The sequence below is a fragment of the Xyrauchen texanus genome, chromosome 25 (genome assembly GCF_025860055.1).
Source record: "Xyrauchen texanus isolate HMW12.3.18 chromosome 25, RBS_HiC_50CHRs, whole genome shotgun sequence".
NCBI classification, from domain to species: Eukaryota; Metazoa; Chordata; class Actinopteri; order Cypriniformes; family Catostomidae; genus Xyrauchen; species Xyrauchen texanus.
In genome coordinates this window covers 15,389,640-15,415,806 of record NC_068300.1, presented here as the reverse complement: position 1 = coordinate 15,415,806, position 26,167 = coordinate 15,389,640, and the positions used below count along the sequence as shown (strand labels likewise).

The following is a 26,167-nucleotide window of genomic DNA, read 5'->3' as shown; positions in this document are numbered from 1 at the left end:
TTGTTGACATGATTACATCACGCAATTTATGCAGATTTGTCAGTTTCACATTCATTCTGTGAATATCCCATTCTACTACATCCCAAAGGTGTTCTATTGTATTCAGATTCAGCTAAGAAGACCACTGAAGAACTGTGAACTCATTATCGTGTTCATGAAACCAGTTTGAGATGACTTTTGCTTTGTGACGTGGTGCATTATCATGTTAGAAGTAGCAATATGAGTAACTTGTGGCCAAGAAGAGATGCACATGTTCAGCAACAATACTCAAATAGGCTGTGGTATTCAAGAGATGATTGATTGGTATTAACAGCCCCAAAGTGTGCCAAGAAACCATTCCTCACATCATAACACTGCCACCAGCCTGGACTGTTGACACAAGGCAGGTTGGGTCTATGGATTCATGCTGTTGGCACCAAATTCTGACCTTACCATCTGTGTGCCTCATCAGAAATCAAGATTCATCAGACCAGGCTTGGTTTTTCCATTCTTCAACTGTGCAGTTTTGGTGAGCCTGTGCCCACTACAGCCTCAGCTTTCTGTTCTTGTCTGACTGAAGTGGAACCTGATGTGGTCTTCTACTATTGTAGCCCATTTGCCTCAAGGTTCAAGGAGTTGTGCATTCTGAGATGTTATCCTGAGTTGTCTGTCAGCTCGAACCAGTTTGGCCATTTTCCATTGACCTCATCAACAAGGTGTTTCCATCTGCAGAACTGCTGTTCACTGGAAGTTTTTTGTTTTTGTTACCATTCTGAGTAAACTCTAGAGACTGTTATTTGTGAAAATCCCAGGAGATCAGCAGTTACAGAAATACTCCAACCAGCCTGTCTGGCACCATCAATCATGTCATGTTCGAGATCAAATTTTTTCCACTGAAGCTCCTGACTCATATCTGCTTGATTTTGTGCATTGCCTTACTGCCACATGACTTGCTGATAAGATAATCACATGATTAACACGCTAATAGCAACACTTGCACAACTACTTATTCATGTGATTAGCAACACTTGCACAACTACTTATTCATGTGATTATCTTATCAGCAAGTCATGTGGCAGTAAGGCAATGCATAAAGTGTTCGGTCAGTGTAGTTTTCTATTCTGACCATTGGCGATTGCTTTAAAGGAATATTCCAGGTTCAATACAAGTTATAGCTCAGTCGAATGCATTTGTGGCATAATGTTGATTACTATAAAACTATTTTGTCTCAACTCTCCTTTTCTTAAAAATAAATAAATAAATAAGTCAATGTTACAAAGAGGCATTTGCAATCTAAATGAATGGGCACAATTTTCAGATAAATGTGAAGCTTATAATTTTAGAAAAGTACTTTCTTGAATTTTTCTCTATTATTTGAGATGTGAAGTTGTTAAAAAAATGTTTTTAGGGTTTATGGCGTTACGTCGTTATAATATTGGGCAAAACTGTACACAGAAAAGGTTAGTAAGCAATTTTATCACGCATATTGTTTACATCTTGTGGCTGTACTTTTAAAACAGTGAGAACATTTATGTATTGGCCCCATTCACTTCCATTTTAAGTGTAGGTCACTTTTTTATGGACTCAAAATTAATGTAACATTATGCCGCAAATGTGATTGATTAAGCTTAAACCCGGAATTGTATTCTTTTGAATCCTATTCAGGGAGCAGGCTTCCCTTAAAATGTCAAAGAAAAGTGTGGCAGTGACAAGTTCATATGCAGTGCCTTAAAAAAGTAATCAGCCCCCAGTGCAGTTTTCAAAATATTTTGTGTCATATTCCAAGATGAATATATTAAAGTATGATGTTTTCCCCAGCTGGTACGGTATGCCAAATAATAATAAATAAGTCCAAAACCTCATTCAATTGAAATAATTTAATTTAACACTAAATTGGTATTCATACACCTCATAATTACTAGGTTAATCACTGGCTGTGACTGAAAATAATGTCCATGGCTCAACAATCTCAAAACTATTGCACAAAATGGGGCTGTACAGCAGAATGGCTAGAAAGAACCCTTGGCTGGAAAAAAGCCCCAGCTTGCATGTAAAGATGTGTCACTTGGATACTTCAAAGATTTGCAGAAGGTCTTGTGATCTGATGAGACTAAAGTGGAACTCATTGGCTTAAACACTTAATGGTATGTGTGGTGTAAAGCCAACACTGCACATGAACAATATATCATCCCCGCAGTGAAACACATTAGTGGCAGCATCATGTTATGGGGTGCTCTTCAGCAGGAGGGACTGGCAGTCTTTTGAAGATTGATGGGATGATGAATGCTGCAAAATACACAGAGATTTTGGATAAGAACCTACTTTCCTAAGCCAGAAAGTGTAAAATTGTGAGTATGTTTGTGTTTCACCAGGACAATGACACAAAGCCAGAACAACACTGGAGTAGCTTAAAATGAAGAAAAGTGATGTCCTTGAATGGCCCAGTCAAAGAGTCCTGACCTCAGCCCAACTGACCATCTTTGGAGAGACCTCAGATCTGCTATCCATCGCCAATCCCCCTCTAACTTGGTACAGCTTGAGCAATTTTGCTACAAGGATTGGGCTAATATTACTCCATCATGTGCAAAGTTGATACAGACCTATCAAAAAAGATTGATGGATTGCCTTGAAAAAGCGGTGTATGTAAAAATAATGTTTATAAATTGCATATTAATATACAGAATGAGCAAAGAAAAGTGTAAAATGTCATTTTCATGCTGTTCGTTCAATTTGCAATCTGATTTTTTTTCTACACAAATGTCCATAGAAGTCGGTGGACATGACAAATATATATATTCACATTATTAAACATTTTCTGTTTACTGTAAAATGTATCACATATGACCATTCGAATTATGCCTTGGTGGAATGAATGTAACATTGGCCTAGTGTACTTTAAGCTTAATTGTTTGACTCAATTAGGTGACACAAGTAATGTCAAAGACTTATGACATTTTAGGCTTAACATTTCCTGAATAAATGAGCAAAACTGCTAATTTGTATACAATTAATGCATCCTTTATAAACTATAATAAGCAAATCACAATTTATGCTGTGATAGTAAACTTACTCTAGTTATAGATGGTAAAAATGATTTATGGAAGTGCAAATATACAGTATTAATACAATATTACATGTTGCAGTTCAGCAGGAGTAATCAATTACACATTTTTATGGCAGTTTTTTGGCAATTTCCTTTTGTATGTAACACTAGTTGTACAAGAAAGCTTGTGGAATGGTAGAAATGTGTAATAATCTAAAATAAGTGGATGAGGCAAATGGGATGGCATTTAATTTGCATTATAGGTGTAAGGAAATAGTGATGATGATAATAATAATAATACAAATGCTATTAAATAAAGAAAATTCTCTGCAATTTTTTTATATTTGTTAGGGGTCAAAAACAGAATGGGAGAAGCAGAGTGGAGAGGAGATTACAGAGAAAACTGCAACAAAAATACAATATTTACTTTTAAAATAACTTCTTGTTGTTTATATAATAATAATAATAATAATAAAGTATTTTGGCAATTGTAACAATGCCATTAATAAATGTAGTTACAAAATGTATAGTAACAATCTGTATGAAACCATTTGTATTTACATTAATGCTACACAATAGTACAAGCAATCATTGTTAAAAATATGATTCATTTCAATCATATATATATATATATACACACACACACACATATGCACACTGGCAGCCACAATTTTGGAATAATGTACAGATTTTGCTCTTATGGAAAGAAATTGGTACTTTTATTCACCAAAGTGGGTTTCAACTGATCACAATGTAGAGTCAGGACATTAATAATGTGAACAATTACTATTACAATTTGATTTTTTTTTTCAGAACTTCTTAAGCTACTTCAAAGATTTCTCATAAAACAAAATCCTCCATGTGCAGCAATGACAGCTTTGCAGATTCTTGGCATTCTAGCTGTCAATTTTTCCAGATACTCATTTGACATTTCACCCCACACTTCCTGTAGCACTTGCCATAGATGTTGCTGTCTTGTCGGGCACTTCTCACACACCTTACAGTCTAGCTGATCCCATAAAAGCTCAATGGGGTTAAGATCCATAACCCTATTATCTGTTGTCCAATGTCTGTGTTTCTTTGCCCACTCTAACCTTTTCTTTCTGTTTCAAAAGTGTCTTTTTTTTTTTTTTTTTCAATTCTTCCCATTCCCTGACAATTCTTCCCTTCAATGAAGCTGTCAGCTGAGGACATGTGAGGTGTCTATTTCTCAAAAAAGAGACTCTGATGTACTCAGTTGTACATCTGACCTTCCACATCTCTTTCTGTCCTTGTTAGAGCCAGTTGTCCTTGAAGACTGTAGTGTACACCTTTGTATGAAATCTTCAGTTTTTGGCATTTTAAGTATTGTATATCCTTCATTCCTCAAGAATTTTTCATGACTTTTCAAACTTTTTTTTTTTTTGTGTGTGTGCAATTTTTGATGTAATATTGACCTTAAAACATGCCAGTCTATTGCATACGGTGGTAACTCAAAAACAAACACAACGTTAAGCTTAATTTAATGAAACAAATAGCTTTCAGCTGTGTTTGATATAATGGCAAGTGAGTTTCTAGTACCAAATTTGCAATTTAGCATGCTTACTCAAGGATAAGGTGTTGGAGTGATGGCTGCTTGAAATGGGGCCTGTCTAGATTTGATCAAAAAAAAAAAAAAAAAATTTCTTCAAATAGTGATGGTGTTGTTTTCAACATCAGTAATGTCCTGACTATATTTTGTGATCAGTTGAATGGCACTTTGGTAAATTAAAGTATAAATTTCCTTCCGAAACAGCAAAATCTGTACATTATTACAAACTTTTGGCAACCAGTGTGTGTGTGTGTGTGTGTGTGTGTGTGTATATATACAATGATATACGCGGTTTCATAATAAAGGCCGATTTGGAATTTGCAGTAAAACGTCAGATATATATATATATATATAGTATATAGATATATAATATATATATATATATATATATATATATATATATATAGGCTATGCGTGTGTGTATATTTTATGATTTTATCTGACGTTTTAATGCAAATTCCAAATCGGCCTTTATTATGAAACCGCGTATATCATTGTGGGCGGAGTTTCAGTCGTCACCCCACTGCACCGCCGCTCACGCAAGCAGTAGCCTGCGGATCCTCTGAGCCGATACGGGTGGTCAATTTTGGTCCGTCTCAGAGCCGTGCTGTGGTCATCATGGCTCTCTACGAATATGTCACCCAAGAGCAACTCTCAGGTTTTGATCAATATAAGGTGAGGTCGCTTTAAACCACCATATACTATGTAGTGTGTTGGACTTTGGTGTGTCAGCTAGCTGTGCTATGCTCATGACAGCATATGACACCGGTGTGTGCGCCGCTCACGAGAGAGAAAAACAGACGTTTAACAATGTAACTGTGATTTCACCACGTCTTTACTTCATTGAAACCTACGGCGTATTACCAACGCAAGTGAAAGTAAAATATCCTTTTACGATGCTGTTTTGTTTAAAGGGATATTTAACCTTTGGTATACAACACATATTCCCATGTCCAGCTTTATTTAGTGGCTAGTTTGTAAATCGGACTTGACTCGTGGTTTCGGTGTCGTGCCGATTTTTGACTCCCTAATATGGTTATGGCTAAAGGTGTAGGTGTGGCTTTTCACACCGGCTCAGTCAAGGATCTAGATGGTTGGGACACGTTTTGAATGTCAATCACCCTTCGAGGTTTCAGTGTAGTCTTTCAACATACTGGCGTGACAGTATATGACAATATTGAAAAAGATTGGGCTTAAGAAAAGGATGTCTTGAAAAACTTATAGTCCATCTAATTATTAACAACTTATGCATGGTTGCATAACCATGACTTGTGATATATATTTTTAAATTATTTGAATTTTGCAGTGTGTGTGTGTGTATATATATATATATATATATATATATATATATATATATATACACACTTCCATATAGTGTGTTAACTCACTTTGACAGTGTTGTTGGAAAAAAGGGTGTGGAACTTGAGGGTCAGGTGTGACCAGTGAGTTTTAAGTCCTCAGAAGTAGATATTCGAAAGAACTTGTGAATGAAAATGACCCTGTCTTGCGCCACATGTACCTCAGTGTTGACTTGGCCTGATGAGGTCTTTATTTATTGATTTATTTAATGTTGTGGACAGTAGGTGTAAGGACTAAATTTATGTGTGCTATTCTTGGACTGCATGTTTGCACAAAGTTTAAATGGATATTGAACACATTATGTATCTGAATGGTTTTCTCTGACATAGAAAACATAAGCTATGCTACATTTTCTCTCAAAATACTATGCAAATTGTAAAAATGCCACCCCTGCTGTCTACTACTGCATTATTTTCCAACTGTTTCTTATATTACACAGTAAAAACATCCCTTGATGAATTCTTCTAGACTGGAGACTGGGATTTGTCTTCATTCAACCCACTGTGATTGTCCAGACACTGACCATGATGTATATAATGTGTTTCTCTGATTAGATTCAGCAGTACTGATTGTATTTAGCCATTCTTCATTGGCCACTATTAAGGCACTTAGACAAAGTACACAAGCAGCATAATAATAGTTTTCCCCAAGTAACTAGGAGTACTGCTATTACACTAAACATTTTTCAGTCAGGGGTTGTGGGGCAGATCTTCCCAGATCCAGATGTTTTCAAGTCTGTAATTGTGAAAACACATGCTGATATAGAAGTTGAAAGGGATCTGCCGCCACCACTGAATCATGACTTTTGCATTGGGACCATAGATTGTCCCACATTGGAAGGGCATTACATTAAGACTAGGAACTTGCACGATTTATTGAGTACTCATTCAGCTTTAAATATTCGACTTGTAAAAACACTGCTCTATATAAAATCTTAGGGTTAGTTCACCTAAAAGTGCAAATTCTCTCATCATTTACACACTCTTATGTAATCTAAGATGTGTATGGCCTTCTATCTTATGCAGAATATCTCAACTCTATAGGTCTGTTCAATGCAAGTGAATGGTGATTAGGCCTTTGATGCTCTAAAAAGCAGACAAAGTCAGCAGAAACATAATCCATAAGGCTCCACTGGTTTAATCTATGTATTCTGAAGCTAGCCAGCTGTTGGATGTGAGAGGACCAAAATATAACGCCTTTTTCACTGAACATCTTGACTGCAGTTTCCTTGGCGATCATGATTTCAAGCTCAGCACTTCCTACAACAATGTAATCAAGCTTGAAATCTTGATTGTGCCTTGAGACTGCAATGTCAAGATGTACAGTGAAGGAGGAGTTACATTTTGGGCAGTTGTCACCCTAATCAAACTGTATCAATTCAGAAGACATTTATTAAACCAGTGGAGTATTATGGATTACTTTTATGTTGACTTTATCTCCTTTTTTGGAGCTTTAAAGGACTGATCACCATTCACTTACATTGTAAGGACCAACAGAGCTGAGATATTCTTCTAAAAATCTTCATGTAGTGGTTGGCGCTGTGGATACATGACGTTGTTGAAGGAATTCGTTTTGCCCAAAAATAAATGTTTAAAATGTATTTAAATTGATTTTATCACTTAAGACTTGTAGTGTATGTTTCTATGGGTGAGTGCTAATGTTTTTATGATTTAAAAAAAAAAAAAAAATGTTTATAGCATAATGTGCAAAGGTTCAAATGTTAAAGGTGGAACTTAAATTCAAAATTTCAAGTACTCAACTGCAAAATTTGGCTATTGGGAAATGCCCACCACTAATTTAAACCATTTGAAATTTGTATAGAAAATGTCTGTGACGATAACATTGGAATTAATTAAACAACTCATATTTGCCAACTTCGGCAGGAGATAATCAGAGATTAAGCCAGAGTATGTGGGCATGCTTGGGACATTCACACCTTTTGAACAGTGTCTATGTGTTGTCATTACTCAGCATCTCTTCTGACTTCCTTTTCCTCTTTACAGTACAGTGCAGTGGACTCCAACCCCCTTTCCATCTACGTCATGCACCCCTTTTGGAACTCAGTGGTAAAGGTGAGAACATTAGGAGCAACGAAATTACCAGAATATTTGAGGGCATATATATGTATATATATATATACTGAACCTATAGCCACTGATGTGAGAACAGTGTTATGCCTTTAGTTATAGTTGTAAAGATTAAGAAGTTAGGCATGAACACCCAAGAATTTATTTGGTCTTAATAGCAAGAAATTGTTAAAAAAAAGATCAATTTAGCATGACCATACACAAATGTCCCTTTCAAACTAGTGTTCATAAAATTGAACTATGAAGATGTATTTATGTGAATTTGTTACTTGTCTGTCAATTTTTACATACACCTTTTAATGACATGAATATGAATTGGCATTTACCTTTAAAAAAAATTACATTGTGTTTTGTTTTCATTTAATTCCATATACACAGTATGCAACATTAATGTATGTTCCAATCCATCTGGATCTATTTACCTGCAAGAGAGATCAGACCATTTGCAACTTGCTGATTTCTCTCTCTCTGTGTCTCAGGTCTTGCCCAGATGGCTCGCCCCTAACCTCATTACGTTTACAGGGTTTATGTTCCTGGTACTCACCTACACCTTGCTATCCTTCTATGACTTTGACTTCTATGCCTCAGGTGAAGTCTATACTGTATACTTTGGTGTGTACAGTTTGTGAGTCACGATGAGCTAGTGAAATGAATATGTCAATGTTCTCTTCCTCCTTCTTGAGGCCATTGTAATGATTTCAGCAATAACCAGTTGGTGACTATAAGAAAGAGGTTCATGTTCTTTCTCCTCTCTCTCTTTCTCTTAAGGGTATCCGCGGGTCCTTAAATAGTCTTAAAGTCTTACATTTACTTTTTAAAGCCATAAAAAGTCTTAAATTTCATTTGCTGAGGTCTTACATTTTGGTGCGTGAATAGAGGAGACGCTTGAAACGGTACAATCTGCCAAAATCATCTCTCTCTCTCGTGCATCCGTCATTTAGCAGCTAACGCTTGAGTTTAGTGTGGGCTCATGGAGGGAAGCACATTTTTACAGAATTTATGATGCTACACATGTATAAACCTGTTAATCCGAAATGCAAATGCCGTTATTTTGTATCTGTCGCTCCTGCTTATATTCGACAAAGCGGTCAAATTTACAATTTGTAAGCATGCAAGGTTGGGGCAGTCATTTGACATCTTTCAAATTGTTGCGCTTCCTTTTTTTACACTACCTTAGATAATTGTAAAGCTAACAGAACTAAGCTGCAGAGTTACACCTGTTATATCTCATCTCATCTCATCTAGATCTAGGGCTGCCAACGCAATTGGCAGTGTTCTCACGCTCTCAAGCCACACGTCTCTTTTCTCACGCAGTGATAATGTTGCGGAGAAAAGAGGACACTGACAGCACACAGACAGACAGAGCAGCCTGCATGATGCTTCGAGGTTTTCAGACCAATCAGGGGGAAAGCAGCAGCAGCACAGCGTCTCTCCCTCCTTCTCTTTTATTATTATTTAATCTTTTAACATTTTCAATACATTTTGTCAACTTTAAATAGTCATATTTAAGGTAACTGAGTTTTTTTTATTTTTATATTTCACTCAAAAATGTAAATTGTCATCACTTACCTTCATTAAAATATTTTTTCTAGCACATGCTTGACCTTATTCACAGCAGCGGTATCTTTGATTTTTAATGACAATGAGAACAATGCTGTGCGAGATAGATGTACAGTCTCTTCGATGAGAGGTACTGCAGTTTAAAGTGTTTTTGGATCATTCCATGTACAGAACATTGAAAAATATATTTTCAAGGACACTCTGTATACAAAAAACTCCAGACAACATGATTTGTGAAAAATCAGATGGGATATTGGAGCTTTTTACACATCGTGCGTCCCATTGAATAAATGCTAAGTATATCCTTCACAGCCTCGTTTCCATTCCCATTCAAAATTAAACGAAAGTATGACACAAAACCATATACAAACATAGTCTTACCGACTATAATGATGAGTTAATAACAAGTATGTAATCATGTTCGCTATAAATTTATGCTGCAAAGTTGAAATGATCTCCTCAGTCCAGTCAATACTGTTGATGGCTTGAAGCCACAGCAGACAACGAGAGCCCTCGGAATCATTTTTCAACAACGTAATAGATAAAAGTTTACTTTTTACACATTGTTTTTGCTACTACTTCCGTGTTTGACATAAGCCGTGACATTGCCAAAGCATTGGTCTAAGGCGTCATGTCTTGCAAGTGACTAAAGAGAAGGGTCACAATATAGGCTAAATACTTTTGGCAACATGCATTCATAATGAATTCATTCAGAGTTTTAAAGTTGTATTAATTTATTAACACATAAATGCACAATAATAAATGTGTATATATATATATATATATATATATATATATATATATATATATATAAGAAAATGCCCAGAGATATTAAAGTAGCCTCAGTGGCTTTGTATTTACCAGCTAATTAATTAATGTGATTTTTTTAATTGCAAAAGTGGTCTTAAATTTTTTATTTGACCTTAAAAAGTCTTAAGTCTTAAATTTAATTCCTTCGAACTTGCAGATACCCTGCTCTCTCTCTCTCTCTCTCATACAAGTATGTTGCCTTTGTAATGACATTTTTATTTGAGAAGGATCTACACCTCATTTCCAGCTCTTCATTCTCTTATCAACTAGTAATTTGTGAAAACATAGCCACACCTATGCATAGTCCCAGCGATCACTCACATATGCATTAACAGAGCCTAATTGAACACTAAATATCCAGAATACATTTACGCTCAGTGCTGGGTAGTAACAGATTACAAGTAATCTGGATTACACAATTAAATTAAAAATACTTGTAATTAGATCAAATTACTTTTTGAAATACTCATCAAATTACTTTTAGTGGATTACATTATAACATGTTACTTAAGAAATGGCAGTAAATTGTTCATAATTTACTGATCCCAACCTAATTTTCTTTATTAATTTTTTCACTGCTGATATACAGTTAAGTAAGTCTTTGAGTGTATTCGGAACAGAGAATGAGGTTTGTGATATTAGCCAGGTAGCTATAATTACACTGAAGATGGAGCAGTCTCACTCAGCATTTGACCACTGGATTTACAAAACTCAAGGAGACACTGGGCAAATTTAAACCCTGCTTTCTGAAACGTAATATCCTGTCCACTGCAAATAATTCCACGTAAAATCTAAAGAAGCATTTGTAGGCGCTTGCATGATTTCTGAACTTCAACTTGCAAATTGAACAACTCCTTATAACACATTTTAATTGTTATTTGAATTATCACTCGGTATGTCAATATACATGTGTCACTTTATATTTGGAAGGGTTTTGATTATCAAATGCATTAAAATGCTCATACATATCATTTCATATTAACAATGTAATCCACATATAAATGCTGAACCAATTGAATTAGTGAGGTAAAGTTCACTTTAGGTTTGTGAATTGAGTTTGTACTTAATTTAAATGAATGCACTTTTGCTTTTTTGGTAACTTTTGAGACTGTTTTTGTGACTTTGAGTCACAAATATGACTGTTGTGATCTGTTAGCACACATGAATGGTGTTTGTAATGCTGAAGTTGCCAGAGTAAGACCATGTATGGTGGTTTAACACACCCGTGGCACCTGTCCATAATTTTTAAAGTCTCCCATAAGAAATGGCTGTTAAACATATTTGAGTCTGTCATTGATCAAGGGCCTAGAGCTCTGTCAGCATCATTAGGGAAAACACTCAACTCCCTTCATATATTTACACCTTGTAAAATACATTTCTGATCCATGCTTCTGAATTTCTGGACATAAGTACCTTTGACTAAACATTTATATCAGTTAAAATGTGCTTTTTTGTTTCACGACCCTGTAAGTGGCTTTTTTTTATTTAATTCGGTAACAGACAAACAAAAATCATAATAATTCTTATATTTTGATTCATTAAGGAAATTTTCTTAAATTTGTGCATTTGTTGCATTTATGCAACATTGTCAAAATGTTATAGGTTATCCTACTCAAATTAATAACACATAAAATAAACAAGAGTTTTACTCTGACCTGTAGGGCTGCACGATTATGACAAAATCCATCATTGACGATTATTTCACTTGATATTGTAATAAAATTAATAATTTTTTATTAAAATACTTTTTGTGGTACAACTGCATGCCATATTCTTTATGTAGGCTACACATCCAAAACAAGCTGACAATTGTTTCTGAATTTATCACATAAAAAACAAGTGTTTTCCCATTTTGTTTACATTTTGAACAAATTATACACAAATTGTGCAAAACAACAATACTAGAATACTAGGTTGACGTTTCTGATATGCTAATAGACTCATTTAAACATTTTCTTATTGTCTATTGCATTCATGCTTACAATGTTCCAAAACTATTTTTAAATAAAAAATCTTGACACTACAGGAATCTAAAGATCTAAATTGAATGATGTAACTGACACTTTTCAGGATTAGTTAATTGCAGCAGCTGTAATTGTAATCTCAATTATTTTGTTGATTAATTGCACACCCCTAGGTCAGAGGTAATCCAAAAATAATCTGATTATATTACCCAAAAATGTAATCCAAGAGATAACATTACTGATTGCAGTTTTAGTCATCCATCCATCCATCCATCCATCGTCAACCGCTTATCCTGTGTACAGGGTCGCGGGGGGCTGGAGCCTATCCCAGCTAACATTGGGCGAAAGGCGGGGGACACCCTGGACAGGTCGCCAGTCCATCGCAGGGCCACACATAGACAGACATACACTCACACTCACCTCCACATCCACATCCACATCCACACCTAGGGCAATTTTTTTTTTTTTTTGGAGACACCAATTAACCTAGCCTGCATGTCTTTTGGATGGTGGGAGGAAGCCGGAGTACCCAGAGAGAACCCACACAGACACAGGGAGAACATGCAAACTCCACACAGAAAGGCCGGGGCAACCAGGGTTTGAACCCACGACCTTCTTGCTGTGAGGTGACAGTGCTAACCGCTGCACCACCGTGCCGCCCGCCAGTTTTAGTCATGTAATTTGTAATCAGTACGGTAATACAATTCAGAAGTAATCTACCCAGCACTGTATACTGTAGTTACTCATACTAACAGTCAAGTTTCTCAGCACGGTTAGCCGATACATGATGTTAATGGGTAACTGATGTTCCATTGCTCAATGAGATTCATTCTTTATGTGTCTCTTTGTGTGATATAGCGGTGGGCCACACACATGTGCCAAGTTGGATGTGGATCGCTGCTGGTTTGTTTAACTTTCTGGCCTATACCTTAGGTAAGTGTTTGTCTTTCTCTTTTTAGAATTATTGATACTCTTTAGTTAACTTTTGTCCACTAGTGGTCTGTTTAATGAACATGTTCTGTGAATATTACACGTAGGGTCAAGAAAATCTCTGAAATGGTGTGATGATTGGTAGCACTTTTATTGGATCATGTGTATGCATACATATGGGACTTTTAGTGGAATGTTCTGAGTTGAATTTAAGTTCAATCAACAGCATTTGTGGCACAATTTTGATTACCACAAAAAATTATTTCGACTTGTCCATCGTTTATAATTTTGTTTTTTTATTATTATCAATCAAATCAGTTTATTATCACACTACCATGTACACAAGTGCAGTTGTGGGTACAGTTAGGGGCTTACAATGGAAGTGAAAATACACTATTTCAAAAGTGTAGAGACAAGACAAACATTATATGCATTAACATGATTTGTGTGTGATAAAGTTATTACTTTAATACTTTTCCTTGATGATAAAATGCCAGTAACCCTTATTACACTAGATCAGAGATTTTATCACACTAAAATCATGTACGTTCATAATGTTTACGTCTTGTGATTTTTATACTTTTGAAACCGTTTAATGTATATGTACTGGCCCTATTCACTTCCAATGTGACATTCAAGTGCATTGTAATTTTAAATAAACAAGGAACGATTCTACGATATTTTCTCTGGTAATCAAGATTATGCTACATCGATGCTGTTGATTGAGCTTAACTTGTATTGAACATGAAACATTCCTTTAAATAATTTGTGTGTGTGTACATTGCAGATGGTGTGGATGGAAAACAGGCTCGTAGAACAAACTCCAGTACTCCGCTGGGTGAACTGTTTGATCACGGTCTGGACAGCTGGGCATGTGTGTTTTTTGTTGCTGCAGTCTACTCTGTCTTTGGACGGGGTGGTACCGGCGTCAGCGTGGTAACGCTGCATTACCTGTTATGGGTTGTCCTTTTTTCCTTCATACTGTCACACTGGGAGAAATACAACACTGGAATTTTGTTCCTGCCTTGGGGCTACGATATCAGCCAAGTGGTAATTTTTTATATTAAGTATGGCTTTTTCAAAATATGTAATACTGTTCTTTAAGGTAGAACTACGTTGATTAGAAACTTTATTGATCCCTTAAAAAGAAGCAAATACCATTAAAAAGTCTGTGCTTGGTTTTAAATATGCCTCTCTGTTTATTCTTCTTAGACTATCTCTATCGTGTACATTGTAACAGCAGTGGTAGGTGTGGAGACATGGCACAGACCTGTTGTTTGGAATCTTCATTACAGAGATCTCTTTACTGTCATGATTGTTGGTGAGCAAACTCTGCACTTTCATTGGTTCTTCTCACAGTTAAAACTTCACACACTGTGTTTTCATTGGATGTTAGGCACAAATTTGTAAATTAAGTTCGATCTGATTTTTGTCTCCCATTTGTCTTATTGCAGGTTGTTTATTTGTTGTAACGTTGCCAATGAGCCTCTACAATGTCTTCAAGTAAGTTTGTCCAGACCTCTTAAAACAAACAGTACACTTCATAAACAATAACTTGTTTGTAATGTACTTTGTACATTATTGATGTTCTATTAAATAATGCATTGTTGTAAACAGGGATATTTATTTTCACTCTCTCTTTCTGTGTATTTTTTTTTAAGGGCGTACCGTAATAACACCCTGAAGCACAGTTCTGTGTATGAGGCCTTGTTGCCTTTTTTCTCTCCTGCCCTCTTGTTTGTGCTCTCTACACTGTGGATCAGTCTCTCCCCCACAGACATCATCCAGCACCAACCCAGAGTCTTTTATCTCATGGTGGGAACAGCCTTCTCCAATCTGACTGTGAGTATGCACAGTTCTCTAACTCTCTGGAATAGATCATTTTTGCAGCCAAGACAATAAATGTCTTTCAGTTGCTATTGAAACCTCTTTTCAGGTGTCTGCTCATGACATGCTCTCTTTCTCTCTCTCTCAGTGTAAGCTCATTGTATGCCAGATGAGCAATACTCGATGCAAGCCTTTGAGTTTGTTGTTGTTGCCAATGGCAGCTCTTGTGTTGCTTGTGATATCTGGGACTGTGCAGAACAGCGAAACGGTCATCCTGTACATATGGACGGCTATGGTCCTACTCACTCACATACACTATGGAGTATCTGTTGTAAGTACACACACAGCCAGACTGCACATGCATGATATAACACACATCAAGGCTATCAGTTGCAATCTTGTCTGCTTATTAGTTTGTCATCAATATTATGTTTTATTATTTTTTAACTGTAAACATATTTTTGTTGTTATATTATCATCTTTCGTTAGCTTTCATACTTATTTGGACTTCTTTCTCCTTTTCTTGTCTCCCTGTGCAGGTAAAGCAGTTGAGTGATCATTTTAATATATATGCTTTCTCACTGAAGAAGCCTAACTTGGACTGACAAGACGAGGAGAAAATCGGCCTGAAGGCTGCTGAGGTCTAAGCTATCACAGCATAATCTTCAGCTAGCCGACTCTCACCAATCACCAAGGAGACACAGCTTACACCAGGAAACCAAATTTTACTGACCAATCACGCCTTCTTTTTCTGAGGATGCTGCTCCATCAACTAGACTGATTGAGCCCAGAGATGCAGCTGCACCACTTGACCCAATGAGCTCGGAGGTAGAGCTCCGCCACGGGGCTCACTGAGCCCAGAGGCAGAGCTGCTCCAGAGGGCCAACTGTGCTCAGGGGTGGAGCTGCACCACAGGACCTATTGAGCCCAGAGACAGAGCTGCAGCATGGGACTCACTGAGCTAAAAAAAAAAAAAATGCAGCTGCACAACAGGACCTACAGTGCCTAGACTGGCAGCTGCGTAACAGGGCCCATTCCTCCCAGAAAGAGCAGTATTGTGTTGCTAGCTCCAAGTGGAGACTGGTTGTCTCGTATCTGTGAAGCTGGGAATATTGCTTGTTTCCTAAGGAAATGTGCTTTTCAGCTGAGATACTAGGAGCCTTTAAACAGCTGATATAATTTTACTTAAGTTCACAGACGAGTCCAGCATACTCCATCACATGTAATGTAATCACATGAAACCACATGATTTACACACACATAAGATGATAATTGTCTTCAGCTTATTGGACTTGAAGATTTAATTTAAATTTAATCTTGGCCTCAATTGCTCACTTTGATAGTCATTTTTTTTTTTTTAAACAATTTACAGTATGATTGAAGCAAAAGGCATTACTACAACGGACAGCTTAAGTAGTCTGATAACAACAGTCTCATTTTCGGTTATTATTAATCTTATTTATATGTATGTGGAAACAGCAAAGATAATTGACTATTTAAAATGTGGTGCTTTTGCAGATCTCTTAGAATTCATAGGAATTATAATAATGAAATAAGACAGGACAACCTAAATTACTTACTTGAAGACATTACACAAGTAACCAGTCATCAATCACTCAAACCACAGCCTTTTTTTACTGATTGGCAGTAGGAATATTATGTTCTACCCTTTGAACTTGTATAACTGCAATTATTTTTTGTTTGGTTCCTTTTTACATTGGTGATGGTGTGTCTGCATGCCGATTTTCATTTTCTCCATCTATTTTTTTTGCTTCTTTCCTTTTTGCTTCACTAGTGGACTTTTATTGGGTTTATTTGTGCTTGAATGAAGAGTGCGCTTCAAAACCTAACCAGGAGAGGGTGCACTTGGAGTGAGCGAGTCAAATCTCGCTTCGTTCTTTAAACACGATAAAAGCACTAGTCTCTGTGCAACCAACATGCAAACTACAGGTGTCATGATTTACATCAAGCTCATTCCAGCATTCAGCTTTCCTCTCATTTCTGTTGGGGGGGTTATGGGATATTCTTCTTAAAGCTTTCACTGATTGTCAAAACTGTGTGTGTTTATGGTTTGTTTATAATATATATAAACGTGTGTGCGGATATGTATGTATGTAATCTGTGTATGTGTTTTACACTTGCATACTCTTCACTCTGAAACCTCATGCTTAAAAATATTTGGTTTTTATAGGAAGAAGGCCAGTCAGTGAAACCATTCGACTGATGTTTAAACATGTATAACATATTCATGTTGTAATAACAATATATTATTGTTCATTTTACTTTTTTGAATCTCCATAGTACAGTACAGTTAAATATAAAAACATAATTATCTCCCTTATCCTCTAAACTGTTTGACATGAATTTAGGAAACATTACATTAATAACCTGTGTTATGTCCAAAGTAAACATTATTTGTTGTGATTCTCAATTTCAAATTTTCTGTCAGTACACTCTTGAAATACATTTGTTGTTAAAGAATGGTGTGATGTCACTCGTCCCTAAGGGCACTCTTGTATTGAAGTAGAACTGAGAGATTTTAGGAAGATTTTGCTTTACTCGGTGTCCACATTAGCAAACAGAACTTTGACATTCTTTGCATTGACCTGTATGACAGTATTTCCTCCGTGGGGCAAATTTAACACTAATCGGCACGTTTCAATTTGTTAGCACACATTGTTTTGGTGCTGTGGTCAGTAACTTTAAAACACTGGCTGTGCTGATGATTGTAAAAACATTTTGGATATACTAAAGCATGCTTCACAAATCCTGTGTTGGAGGAGGCTACTGTCAGTGTGGCTGATTGGTGTATTCTTTTTATTTGTATTATAATTTTTAAACTGTAAGCATCCCTCACTAATGTGACTGTACCCAAGCGATACAGGTTGCAGATGCATTTGTGTAATGCCTTGGCAAACAAGGAATTGTTAACTTTTTTTTTTATCTTAAGTGGGCTAAAACACTTAAACCGTTGCATATCGTACAACATAATCCAGCCATGTTGTAACATTATCTTGTGCTGCCCCATTAAATGTAAATCTATCCATGGTATCATTTTGTCCTTTTGCAGATTTTGACTCCTCTTTCTGAGGACAGGCAGGATTTCACCCAGAGTGGTACAGAGTGTGTCTTGAGTGGTTCGGGTACTGAAAATTGCACTACATTTGTTTTGAAACCCCCCCAAAAAATGTACTGTCTGCAGCTGACCATGGACCAGTGGTGATATCAGATACCATGTACTTTGATAAATACCAAGATATTTACATGGTCTTCTGTGGTACTTAAAAGAATAACATTTGTTGAAAAATATGGTATTACAGGAGTACGTGCAAAGAAAAAATTTATAATACCAAGCACAGCCTTTTCTGAATAGGAGAAGTATCTGAATTGAAGTTGAGAGAATCTAATCTGCCCTTTGCCTGATTTTGAAACAGCGTCTTTTGGTAATTTTATTTATAGGTGCACTCTATTTTTCCCTTGTTAAAAAAATTAACTCCTAAAGAAATACATTTGAAAAACATGCTGTATGAGTACTCGCATCAGATGAAGACTGGCCATTTCAGTAAGCAGTTTTATTTTGCATGGAGAGGCTCCCGTCATGGGGGCTGCCATGTTAGGATTACATGATCAGCCGAATAACAGCCCTTTAGTTGGACATTTTCACTCATGAGAGTCAAGACATGGGTTAAAGTAATTGCTGAATAAATAGTGCATTTCTACAATGGCATCGGACATAAAAAATAACACTGGGTGTACTTTTAAAACAGACTTTCATGGAATGAGCGTGCTTGGTCCTAAACTGACAGTTAATCGGAGGTTGCATGAATTAAATATCGATTAGTGTCAGCGTAATGTTCCTAGAGCGCGGTCCGTTTTGTGCGTGGCTGACCTTGGTGCCTCGAGTGGGACCGCACCGTGCTACCCGGGAGAGCGCGCTCAATAATGCATGCACATCATTAGAAACCAGAGAGGGCCGGTGCATAGCCGTTATTTCCTAGGAAACGCAAGTCAGGGCGAGGTGCTGCTGACAGTCCAGCACCTGACGTTACATCGAAATATTTTAATAAGAGGACGCATGACTAATTTTCCGCGTTTTGTGCCAATACATTAGCCTTGTATTTAACTTTAGCAGCCTGAAAAGTAAAGATGTGCACCTAACGTGTTTTCCTGGGTTAATAGAGGCCTGACTGGTACAATGGTGTCACGTCTGCTTGACCCAGAAGCCCCGGCCTTCATCTTTTATTTAAACTGGGATTAACAGCACACAAGTTTGAACCACCACGCGCCCCTTCAATTTTCAAGCACACAAGTCACAGTGGTGTGTTATGTCCATGATTTTCAATTTGACTAATGATTTATACTTTATGTAAATGTGTAATGCAATTTTGGGCAAGTCTGGACATGTCTAATGCAAGACACTGCTTGAACCCTGACACAGGTCAGAGGATAAATTGTTATTAGCTAACTTGGATTGTTTGGAGCTTACATTCAACTCAAAGCTATGCAAAAATGAGATGTTGTGTTAAATGTTAATAATTTAACACAAGATAGGACCTTTTTAATGACAAATAAATAATGTGAAAGAATATTCCGGGTTCAGTACAATCGGCTGCATTTGTGGCATAATGTTATAATGGCATAATTATATGTGCATTCGTACTAGGACTTACTTAACATACAACAATGACAAACCATGGCTTACAACAAAACTCAGGCAGCTTCATCAGGCCAAAGAGGATGCTTACAGAAGATAAAATCTTGTATAATTTGGCCAAAAACACACTGACAAAGGAGATTAGAGTGGCTAAAAGAAGCTACTCTGAAAAGCTGGAAAACAAGTTTTCAGCTAAGGACCCTGCTTCAGTGTAGGGTAGGAATGTAACTGTATGATGGTGTACCATGGTATTAAAAACAGACGGTTTCCATACCGTTGACTTTTCCTGAATGATAGTATTGTGTCAAAAAATATTACACTATATATATATATATACAATTTTTAAATCCCAAGTAAATTAATTATGTTTCCATTTGCTAATGGTTCATTTAATAATAAAAAATATAAAAACCAATACAAAAATGTTTTAAATGAAAGATGAGAAAGTCGCATTCAACACCTCATGTCACTCTGTCAGACCAACGGACAGGAGCACATGAGCGCTGAAATGTCGGACGCGGGGCAGCCTCTTCCCCACCTAAGTAGTTAAAGTCCGATGTGTGGGAATATTTTGGTTCCTCTTCTGTCACTCACTCAACATTGTGGCAATTGTAGTGACACAAGGGGTCTTTCTTGAGAGCCTTGCATACCTCTGGATTTGAGAAAAGGCCAATGAAAAATTGGCAGACAGAATTTGCATGTCCCGCCCCCAGACATACGGGTATAAATGGAAGCGGACGTGCGTCTGTCAGTCAGATTTTTTCTTCAGAGACGAGCGATTGTGCAGCAGCAAGCTGAGTTTATCTCCTGCTCCACTCACCTCTACCAGAGCATTGCTGTTGGATCTATGGCGCCTTTCCAGCGGCTTTCTCCTTCTCTGCACGCTGTGCAGTTTACACCACTGGGCACTTTGACAGTGCTTCTGTAAAGAGTGCATTCCCTCTAAAAGAAAGTACTTTCTATTCATAAAAGAGTAATACACAGCAGGCATTGAATGTGCTTTTCAGGACACGTCTTTTTAAAGACTCTGTGTAGTTCCTGGATGCGGTCGATATTTCTCCAAATCTTACTGTCATTGACACTGCCTCGTGTGTCTGGGCTGCTATCACACCGAGGCAGCGTTTGTGGATGGTACAAGTACTCACTGCGAGAACATGACCATGGCAATGTTGTGGTCGCGGCTTTCATTTCTCAAAGTGAATGCCACTCCAGCCGTCCCCCGTGTCGCTCCTTCTTCCCACGTGATTGAGGATGACCGGGTTGGCGATGGAGGTGATTTTGGGATGGCAGCGGGCTCGGTTTCGCCAGGTACGTCCCCACGAACCACCCCTCAGCACGCTCGCTTGCTTCCCTCTGGGTTCGAGGAGAGGGTGGCTCGCCTCACAGCCAGCCTGCATTCTCCCTCGAGACCCCTGAGTTGGATGATGATGTCACCGCTGCATCATAGAGCGTCCAGGCATCTGACGCAGAAGACTCGACTGGGCTGCCACCTTGGTTCAGCCTTCCCAGTCTGAGGATGATGCGCAGATGGCCGACATGCTTTCCCGAGCTGCCGTGAGAATCGTGTTGGACAGGAACTCTCCGTCCTCCCCACAGCCTTCACGGCTTGACGATTGGTACCTCAGGTCAGGGCGCCGCTCTCAACCACGAAAGCCTACAGCGCCACTGGTCAGGCCGCTTCTGCCCTGCATGCCATGGTGCTCCTGCAAGTTCACCAAGCCAAGGCACTTAAAGATCTGCACTTGGGTGGTTCTGACACCGACGTGCAGCAGGAGCTGCGCTCTGCCACCGACCTCGCTCTCAGAGCCACAAGGACACAGCACGGGCACTTGGGCAGGCGATGGTCTCCCTCGTGCTCCAGGAACATCACCTGTGGCTAAACCTGGTCGAGATGCGCAAAGTTGACAAAGCCTGCTTCCTCAACGCCCCCATCTCCCAGCTTGTTCTCTTCGGTGACACCATTGACGACTTCGCCCAGCAGTTTAAAGAGGCAGACAGAAGCTATCTCTCACATCATGCTACGGTGCTGCCTCAGCGCAGCCCGCGCCCCGTCTGCCCGCTGAGGGCGTCCCCCTGCAGCTTCATCAAGCAAACAACAGGCAGCTCCGCCTCAACCAGGGCCCAGCTCTCAGCCCCAGTGTCGAGTGCCTCGCAGGTGGCGTATGTCCCCCGTCTCCAGGACCCCTTCTAGGACCCAAAGGCTCCTAAGTGATCCTGAGATGGAAGACCCAGGCAGTCAGATGTTCGCTCCAGAGCTGGTACAAAGACCACTCCGTCCCAGGTGGAGGAACAGGAGGACAATCCTTGTTTTCCTTATTTTCTTTTGCCGCGCCCCTTTCGGGCTGCGGTACCCACATTGTCAATAAAAGAGCAGTTTCCTCATTTCCTGGGTCATCTAGCCGTTGCACGCCATTCTCATGGCACCCCGGCACCAAAATCCATTATGACCTGCTCCACCCCGCTGCGAAGCCCCACCTGGTATGTCAAACGCAATCGCCCCCCTAGCGTCCCACGCACGGAGCATGGATGCATGGCTTTCGCTTCCCAACATATCGTGCTGGTTGGCCAGAACCATCCGACTCGGCTACGCGATCCAATTTGCCTGGCTCCTGCCTCTTTTCAGCAGTATTCGAAAATGCCAGCAACCTACGTGCAGAGATTACAACTCTGCTACTCAAGGATGCGATAGAGCCTGTCCCTCCAGCCGAGATAAAGAAGGGTTTCTACAGCCCTTACTTCATCGTACCCATAAAAGGCGGTGGGTTGCGGCAAATCTTGGACTTGCAAGTCCTCAACCAGGCTTTACACAAACTCCTGTTCAAAATGCTCACGCAGAAACAGATTCGAACCTGCGTTTGGCATCAAGATTGGTTCGCAGTGGTAGACCTGAAGGACGCATACTTCCACGTCTCCATTTCGACATCAACCCTGCCTACGGTTCGACGGCAGGCGTATCAGTACAAGATCCTCCCCTCCGGCCTGTCCCTGTCCCCTCACGTCTTCTCCAAGGTCGCAGAGGCAGCCCTTGCCCCGCTACGGGAAGTGGGCATCCGCATACTCAATTACCTTGACGACTGGTTCATTCTAGCTCTAGCTCTAACTCACATGAGAGAGTTACTATGCGCTCACAGGGGCCAGATGCACAGGCACCTCAGCCGTCTAGGGCTTCAGGTCAACTGGGAAAAGAGCAAGCTCGCCCCAGTTCTGAGCATCTCTTTTCTTGGCATGGAGTTAGAGGGTTGGTGACCTGAATTGTCTGGTAATCAATAAAAAAATATAGATCCCCTTTCATAGAATACATAAGCAGATGCAATACACGTTTACAAGACTAGTTACCCATTATTTGGGATTGGTTTATAAGCTTACGTTGCATTAGCGCTTCTGCTTTCTATGTGCTTATCTGTAACATTTTGAAAGATAGATTTTAGATTTTAAAAATATGTGGATATGTGCTGTGTCTTCCAGAAACAAAAGACAAGGAAAGAACAGGGCACAGACGGTGTTTCACCCACTTGTCTAAAAGCCTGTGATAACCCCCATCTTCACACAGATCTTCCAAGTTCCAAGCTGCATCAAATGCTTTACCATCGTCCGTGTCCCGAAGAAACCCAAGATCACAGGACTTACTGACTACAGACCCATCGCTCTAACATCTGTGGTCATGAAGTAATTTGAGAGACTGGTGTTGGCCCACCTGAAGGACATCACTGGACCCTTTCTGGATCCCCTGCAGTTTGCCTATTGAGCTAACAGGTCTGTGGATGATGCAGTCAATGTGGGACTGCATTACTTACTGCAACATCTAGACAGACCAGGGACTTATGCAAGGATCCTATTTATGGAATTCAGTTCAGCTTTCAACACCACCATCCTTGCTCTCCTATGGAATAAATGAACCTAGCTCTCGGTTCCCATCTCTATCTTTCAGTGGATCACCAGCTTTCTGACAGATAGGCAGCAGTTAGTGAGACTGGGGAAATTCACTTCCAGCACATGTACAATCAGCACTTGTGTCCCCCAGGGATGTGTGCTCTCCCCACTACTCTCATCGGCCTCATCCAAGATGACAAGTCTGCATACAGAACATGTTGCAGTCAAAACAACCTGGAGCTGAACACACTCAAAACAGTGGAGATTATGCTAAACTTTAGGAGGAACACCCCAGCATCGACACCGCTCACCATTCTGAACAGCACTGTGGCAGCAGTGGAGTCATTCAGGTTCCTGGGCACTACCATCTCTCGGGATCTGAAGTGGAAGACCCACATTGACTCATTGTGAAAAAGGCCCAGCAGAGGTTGTACTTCCTTCACCAGCTAAGGAAGTTCAACCTGCCACTTTGATCGCTTTGGAGCCCATTCACCCAGCACACTACCTTTTTGAACTGTTGCCCTCTGGCCGGCGCTACAGAGCACCGAGCACCTGAATTGTCAGGCACATGATCAGTTTCTTCCCTCAGGCCATTCACCTTATGAACAGTTAAAACTGTCCCCAATACTCTCCATTGTGGCAATACAATCATATGCATATTCAATTATTATTCATATTTATATTGCATTTATATTTATTTGACATATCCTACCTCTTCTGCACAATACATTATATCACCTTGCACATAAATGTATACAGTATCTCTACATATGTCAACATATTTGAACAATATTATTGCCAACTGTAGTTTCCTCTATATATTTATCTGTTGTATCTTAATTTTCATTCTTATTTCACCATTTCATACGTATATATGTTTATATGTATGTTTCAAATGTTTGTATGTATACTGTATGTTGTATATGTATATTTTTTGGTATTCTCTTTGCACTGGAAGCTTCTGTCAACATGACAAATTGCTTGTGTGTAAGCATACTTGTCAATAAAGCTCATTCTGATTCTGATTCAGATGTTGATTACCACAAACATTTATTTTGACTTGTCCCTCCTAAAAGGAAAAATCGAGGTAACAGTGAGGCACAAATGTTTGAGGGTTTAAAGACAGACATGTGAGGCATATAATGTTATAAAAGCACATAATTAATTATTTTAAAACTAGTGGTTTAAGTAAACATTAAAGTTGTTTAAATCGTAATGTTTGTGGTGGCCTACTGTTCTAAGCGGATGAACTACTTGTTATTTGTCACCAACGTTATGTTGTCATGGCAATGAAGTTGTAAATTGGATATAACTTTATGTAGAAAATGTAAGCAAGTGATTAAATCACTATAAAATCATGTTTACAGGCATGATGTCTATGTTTTCTGGCTAGGCTTTTGAAACAGTGAATATTTGAAAGTTTATGAATTGGCCCCATTGACATTCATTGTAAGTGCCTCACTGTAACCCAGATTTGTTTTTATTTTTTTGTGGGAGTCAACAGGGATAGTCAACCAGAATATTCTTTTGCATTTTGTGAATCTAATCAAGGATACAAAGTGAGACATAATGTACAGTATGGTGTATTACAACACCAACCACTTTATTTTTCCTTGGTGGTCCAAATGTGTTACGTATTTATTTATGCCAAAGGAACTGTGAGATGAAGTGCCTCTTCATTACTGTGTTGCCAGGTAGAGTATGATACCACTGTATTTGTCTTTTTCTTCTGTGGTGCATTTAATTAAAACAGAGACTGATGGTATGGCCTTGGAGGTAATGGTTAGCACCCTGGCAATGTCCAGACATTTAACACACACACACACACACACAGTAATTTGGATGTTTGGTGCTCATGCTGCTCATGTATATAAAACCACATATGTTAAAGGTAATTACTTTCACAACAGGTTGCAAATTAAATGTTGAAATGAAGATACTCTCAAAATGCTCATAGCTACAATGTTAGCTCATACCCACACCAAAGAAAAGATGTAGCCTTCACAAGTACACATTTCTATCTGCTGAAAAAACGTGGATTATATAACTTCAGGATGTCGAAGTGTCTGACTTGGTTGCTTGGGAACTTTTCTTATTTTTGTTTTTTGTTTGTGTGTGTGTGTGTGTGTGTGTGTGTGTGTGTGTGTGTGTGTGTGTGACAGCCCTTGAGGAGAGGTGCAGACATTCCACACTCACTTCAGTTCAATCTTTCTCAACCAGTTCACATACACGCACACACAAAGGCCAGGCCCCCTCAGAACCATATCGTGTACCAAAACAGTCTTCATTATTCATGAGTTCCACACCAGATGAAAAGAGGGAACGATTTCTTTACCTGTCCATTATTCAAAACCCCTCTGGCCATTGGGGAGCAGCCACAACACAGTTGCTCATAAACATGTTACAAAACACACACACCTCAAATGCTCAAACATTAGCCTAATTAGATGGTTACAATTGTGAATGCATTCCACAGTAAAGGAAACCACATACATTTGGTTGTATATTCTAAGT

At 38.8% G+C, this 26,167-nt stretch overlaps 1 pseudogene; it reads left to right on the top strand.

The window, feature by feature from the left end:
* The first annotated feature begins 5,126 nt into the window (after nucleotides 1-5,126).
* LOC127618814 (ethanolaminephosphotransferase 1-like) lies at nucleotides 5,127-18,199 on the top strand (annotated as a pseudogene).
* Nucleotides 18,200-26,167: the final 7,968 nt, after the last annotated feature.